Source organism: Procambarus clarkii, chromosome 6 (genome assembly GCF_040958095.1).
Source record: "Procambarus clarkii isolate CNS0578487 chromosome 6, FALCON_Pclarkii_2.0, whole genome shotgun sequence".
NCBI classification, from domain to species: Eukaryota; Metazoa; Arthropoda; class Malacostraca; order Decapoda; family Cambaridae; genus Procambarus; species Procambarus clarkii.
In genome coordinates, this window is record NC_091155.1 from 17233832 (window position 1) to 17240591 (window position 6760).

Below are 6760 nucleotides of genomic sequence, written 5' to 3' on the forward strand. Positions count from 1 at the left end.
AGTTTAACCCAACCAAATGTAATGTAATGAAGATAGGTGTAGGGAGCAGGAGGCCAGATACAAGGTATCATCTAGGAGAGGAAATTCTTCAGGAGTCAGAGAAGGAAAAAGACTTGGGGGTTGATATCACGCCAGACCTGTCTCCTGCAGCACATATCAAGCGGATAACATCAGCGGCATATGCCAGGCTGGCCAACATACGAACGGCATTCAGAAACTTGTGTAAAGAATCATTCAGAACTTTGTATACCACATATGTCAGGCCAATCCTGGAGTATGCAGCCCCAGCATGGAGTCCATATCTAGTCAAGGATAAGACTAAACTGGAAAAGGTTCAAAGGTTTGCCACCAGACTAGTACCCGAGCTGAGAGGTATGAGCTACGAGGAGAGACTACGGGAATTAAACCTCACTTCGCTGGAAGACAGAAGAGTTAGGGGGGACATGATCACCACATTCAAGATTCTGAAGGGGATTGATAGGGTAGATAAAGACAGTCTATTTAACACAAGGGGAACACGCACAAGGGGACACAGGTGGAAACTGAGTGCCCAAATGAGCCACAGAGATATTAGAAAGAACTTTTTTAGTGTCAGAGTGGTTGACAAATGGAATGCATTAGGGGGTGATGTGGTGGAGGCTCACTCCATACACAGTTTCAAGTGTAGATATGACAGAGCCCGATAGGCTCAGGAATCTGTACACCTGTTGATTGACGGTTGAGAGGCGGGACCAAAGAGCCAGAGCTCAACCCCCGCAAACACAACTAGGTGAGTACAACTAGGTGAGTACACACACACACACACACACACACACACACACACACACACACACACACACACACACACACACACACACACACACACACACACACACACACACACACACACACACACACACACACACACACACACACACACACACACACAATCTGGGGGTTGATATCACACCGAACCTGTCCCCAGAGGCCCACATCAAAAGAATATCATCAGCGGCATATGCTAGACTGGCCAACATAAGAACTGCCTTCAGAAACTTGTGTAAAGAATCTTTCAGAACCCTGTATACCACTTATGTAAGACCAATCCTGGAGTATGCAGCTCCAGCCTGGAGTCCATACCTAGTTAAACACAAGACAAAGTTAGAGAAGATTCAGCGGTATGCCACCAAGCTCGTCCCGGAACTGAGAGGATTGAGCTACGAGGAAAGGCTAAAGGAGCTGAACCTCACATCCCTGGAAAACAGAAGAGTAAGGGGAGACATGATAACCACCTACAAAATTCTCAGGGGAATTGACAGGGTGGACAAAGACAAACTCTTCAGCACGGGTGGGACACGAACAAGGGGACACAGGTGGAAACTTAGTACCCAGATGAGCCACAGAGACGTTAGAAAGAATTTTTTCAGTGTCAGAGTAGTTAATAAATGGAATGCACTAGGAAGTGATGTGGTGGAGGCTGACTCCATACACAGTTTCAAATGTAGGTATGATAGAGCCCAGTAGGCTCAGGAATCTGTACACCAGTTGATTGACAGTTGAGAGGCGGGACCAAAGAGCCAAAGCTCAACCCCCGCAAGCACAATTAGGTGAGTACAATTAGGTGAGTACACACACACACACACACACACACACACACACACACACACACAGGGGGCCTCGTAGCCTGGTGGATAGCGCGCAGGACTCGTAATTCTGTGGCGCGGGTTCGATTCCCGCACGAGGCAGAAACAAATGGGCAAAGTTTCTTTCACCCTAAGTGCCCCTGTTACCTAGCAGTAAATAGGTACCTGGGAGTTAGTCAGCTGTCACGGGCTGCTTCCTGGGGTGTGTGTGGTGTGGAAAAAAAAAAAAAAAAAAAAAGGTAGTTAGTAAACAGTTGATTGACAGTTGAGAGGCGGGCCGAAAGAGCAAAGCTCAACCCCCGCAAAAAACACAACTAGTAAACACACACACACACACACACACACACACACACAGAGGCACGCACACACACACACACACACACGCACACACACACACACACACACACACACACACACACACACACACACACACACACACACACACACACACACACACACACACACACACACACACACACATACACACAGGAATGGAATCATACATGTCAATGTTTGCGGATGACGCAAAATTAATGAGAAGAGTTGTGACGGACGAGGATTGTAGGATCCTCCAAGAGGACTTAAACAGGCTGCAGAGATGGTCAGGGAAATGGCTACTGGAGTTTAACACCAGTAAATGTAAAGTTATGGAAATGGGATCAGGTGACAGGAGATCAAAGGGACAGTACACAATGAAGGGGAACAGCCTACCTGTAACGATTCGAGAAAGAGACCTGGGAGTGGATGTGACACCTAATCTAACTCCTGAGGCACATATAAATAGGATAACGACAGCAGCGTACTCTACACTGGCGAAAATTAGAACTTCATTCAGAAACCTAAATGAGGAGGCTTTTAGGGCGCTTTACACTGCCTACGTGAGACCCGTCTTAGAGTATGCCGCGCCATCATGGAGCCCCCACCTGAAGAAACACATAAAGAAACTGGAGAAGGTTCAGAGATTTGTGACGAGGCTTGTCCCAGAGTTACGAGGGATGGGATATGAAGAGCAGCTGAAGGAACTGAACCTTACGACACTAGAGAAAAGAAGGGAGAGAGGAGATATGATAGGGACATATAAAATACTCAGGGGAATTGAAAAAGTGGAAATAGATGAAATGTTCACACGTAATAATAACAGAACGAGGGGACATGGGTGGAAACTGGAAACTCAGATGAGTCACAGAGATGTTAGGAAGTTTTCTTTTAGCGTGAGAGTAGTAGAAAAATGGAATGCACTTGGGGAACAGGTTATGGAAGCAAATACTATTCATACTTTTAAAACTAGGTATGATAGGGAAATGGGACAGGAGTCATTGCTGTAAACAACCGATAGCTAGAAAGGCGGGATCCAAGAGTCAATGCTCGATCCTGCAAGCACAAATAGGTGAGTACAAATAGGTGAGTACACACACACACACATATATATATTGATAAAAATATGACGAAAGAGGAACAGATAGCCCACAGAGCGAGCAAACCTCCATAATACAACTCTTTGTATTTGAGCGGAGTTACACACTCCAGTGCTAACCAGCTCACACCTGCTTCCCAGCTCACTCCCTCCCCAAATCAGTCCTCCCTGCCCCTGCTTATCTCCAAAAAACCTCCGCTGGCCCCTCTGACCCCACGGCATTCAAATCCATCTGCTTCATCCCACATTCCAAGGACCCCTCATCCCCTCAACCCCCGAAACCCGCCCAGCCCTCATCCCTTCAACCCTCAAAACCCGCCCCAGCCCTCAGCCCTCCTTATCCTCTCGCCTTCCATGTATCCCCCCACCCTTGCGAAGACGGCACATGGACCCCCGTGGGAGAGTGGGGTGATCCCAGTTACCTCTTCCTCCATTTCATTCTTCCCCTCTTCTGCCCCAATGCCCACACCTACCCCTGAGTTTCCCCTGACTAATGCAACCTCCCTCCCATTCTCACTATCTATGTTCCATCTGCCCCTCTTCACCCCACCTCTCTATCCTTCTCCCCTCCCTACCTCTCAACCTCTGTCTGACTCTCAACCTTACGCTATCTTCCAAACCCTCTATGCGTATCAGACCCTCCCTAATCTTCAGACCCAGTATGCCCTTCCTACTCCAGACCTACCTACCCAGGCCTTACCCCAGACCTTCCTATCTACCTTCCTAGATGTTAAGCCCCCATTCGCCCCCCAAACACCCCTCCCGACCCCTTTCACCACCCAGACACCCCTCAGATTCCCCCAGACACCCCCCCGGATCCCCCCAGACACCCCTGGAACCCACCCCAGACAACCCCCCCCCCCCGGATCCCCCCAGCCCCCATTCACCCCCAGATCCCCCGGATCCCCCCAGCCTCAAGGTTTAGTGCACCAATGCTGATGGGGTATCTAATAAAGCAGAAGAGATAAAAGAAAGAGTGAGTGAGGCAGATCCTGACATTGTTGCAATTGTGGAAACTAAAATAAATGACATTATCTCGCATGCAATCTTTCCAGAGGGCTACCAGGTGATAAGAAATGAAAGGACACAGAGACAGGGAGGGGGGAGTGGCATTCCTAATAAAGAGGAAATGGAAGTTTGAAGACCTGGGAAATCGGGTTACCAATGAGAGCACAAGCTTTATATATGGAACTCTGACAGCAGTTGGGAGGAAGATTGTGATCTTGGTAATCTACAATCCCCCACCAAACAGTAGAAGACCCAGGCAGGAGTATGATGACAACAACAAGGCATGCATAGATGAACTGCAGAAGGCAGCTTCACTAGCCCACAGAATGAGAGCGAAGCTGCTGAAAATGGGGAACCTAAATCATAGAGAGATAAATTGGGAATCCAGGAATCCCCATGGAGGCGACGAAACGTGGGGAGCAAAGTTAGTAGATAGACGGGAATTTCCTAACACAACATGTGAAGGAAGACACAAGGGAAAGAGGAGGAGATGCACCGAGCCTATTAAACCTGATTTTCACCCAGAACGTAGAATACATCGAGAATTTGGAGCATGAAATACCTCTAGGGGCCAGCGACCATTGTGTCCTAGTCTTTGACTACATGATGGAATTCAAACTTGTGACCATGGGACAAGAGGTCTGGGAAAGGAGAGTTGACTACAGGAAAGGGGACTATAAGAGGATAAGGGACTATCTGGGAGAAGTGCGATGGGAGGAAGAAATTAGAGGAAAAACAGTCCAAGATATGATGGACCTAGTCATGCAGAAATGCCAGGAGGCCGAAGAGAGATTTATACCAACAGTAAAGGGAAAAAATAAGAGTGAATATAATAACTCATGGTTTAATAGACAGTGATAGGAAGCAAAAATGGCCAGCAAGTGGGAGTGGAGGAAGTACAGAAGACAAAGGACGGAGGACAACAGGATCAGATGCAACAGAGCTAGGAACGATTACATTAACATAAGACGAACATCGGAAAGGAACTATGAGAACGATATTGCGATCAAAGCGAAAAAACAACCTAAGTTACTACACAGCCATATAAGAAGAAAAATGTCGGTGAACGACCAAGTGACAAGACTAATGAAAACAGAGGGGGCATATACTGAAAGTGACAAGGAAATCTGCGAATCACTGAATGCCAGTTTCCATGGAGTGTTCACTACCGAGCCTGAGCAGCTCCCATTGTTGGAAGTGATTACCCAAGATGAAAGACTATCAGATATAGAGGTGACAGCACGGGAGGTAATGAAACAGTTGACAACACTGGATGCAACTAAAGCTGTTGGACCAGACAAAGTATCACCATGGATACTAAAAGAAGCAGCGCAGGCCCTCAGCGTGCCTTTGGCAATGATCTTTAATGAGTCACTTATGTCAGGAGAATTGCCCAGTTGCTGGAAGAAGGCAAATGTCGTGCCGATCTTCAAGAAAGGTGATAGGGAGGAGGCACTTAACTATAGACCTGTATCACTGACAACCATCCCATGCAAAATACTGGAAAGAATAATTAGGCTACGACTGGTTGCACACCTGGAGAACATTAGGTTTGTGAACAAACATCAACATGGGTTCTAGAAAGGGAAATCGTGCCTAGCAAACCTTTTGGAATTCTATGATAAAATAACGATGATAAGACACGACAGAGATGATTGAACAGACTGCATATTTCTGGACTGCCAAAAATTCTTTGATACAGTACAGCACATGAAACTGCTGTTCAAACTCGAGAGGCAGGCGGGGGTGGGAGGAAAGGTCCTTGCATGGATAAGGAACTACCTACCAGGAAGGAGCCAAAGAGTTACGGTAAGGGGCGAGAAGTCGGACTGGCGAACAGTAACAAGTGGAGTCCCACAAGGATCGGTGCTGGGACCAATTCTATTTCTAGTATATGTTATCGACATGTTTACAGGCGTAGAGTCTTGCATGTTGATGTTCGCGGATGACGCAAAGTTGATGAGAAGAGTTGTGACAGATGAGGATTGCAGGATCCTCCAAGATGACCTGAACAGGTTGCAGAGATGGTCAGAGAAATGGTTACTGGAGTTCAACATGAGCAAATGTAAAGTTATGGAAATGGGACAAGGAGATAGGAGACTAAAGGGATAGTACACAATGAAAGGGAACTGCCTACCTGTGACGACGCGAGAAAGAGAACTGGGCGTGGACGTAACACCTAATCTATCTCCTGAGGCACATATAAATAGGATAACGAGAGCAGCGTACTCAACACTGGCAAAAGTTAGAACATCATTCAGAAACCTAAGTAAGAAGGCATTTAGGGCGCTTTACACTTCCTACGTGAGGCCAGTCTTAGAGTATGCCACCTCATCATGGAGTCCCTCTCAGAAGAAGCATATAAGGAAACTGGAAAAGGTTCAGAGGTTTTCAACGAGACTCGTCCCAGAGTTACGATGGATGAGGTATGAGGAGCGCCTGAGGGAACTGTGCCTTACGACACTAGAAAGCACAAGGGAGAGTGGGGGGGGGGGACATGATAGGAACGTATAAAACACTCAGAGGGATTGATAGAGTGAACATAGACGAAATGTTCACACGGAATAGTAACAGAACTAGGGGACATGGATGGAAGCTTGAAACTCAGATGAGTCACAGAGATGTTAGGAAGATTTCTTTTAGCGTGAGAATAGTAGACAAATGGAATGCACTTAAGGAACAGGTTGTGGAAGCAAATATTATTCATAATTTTATA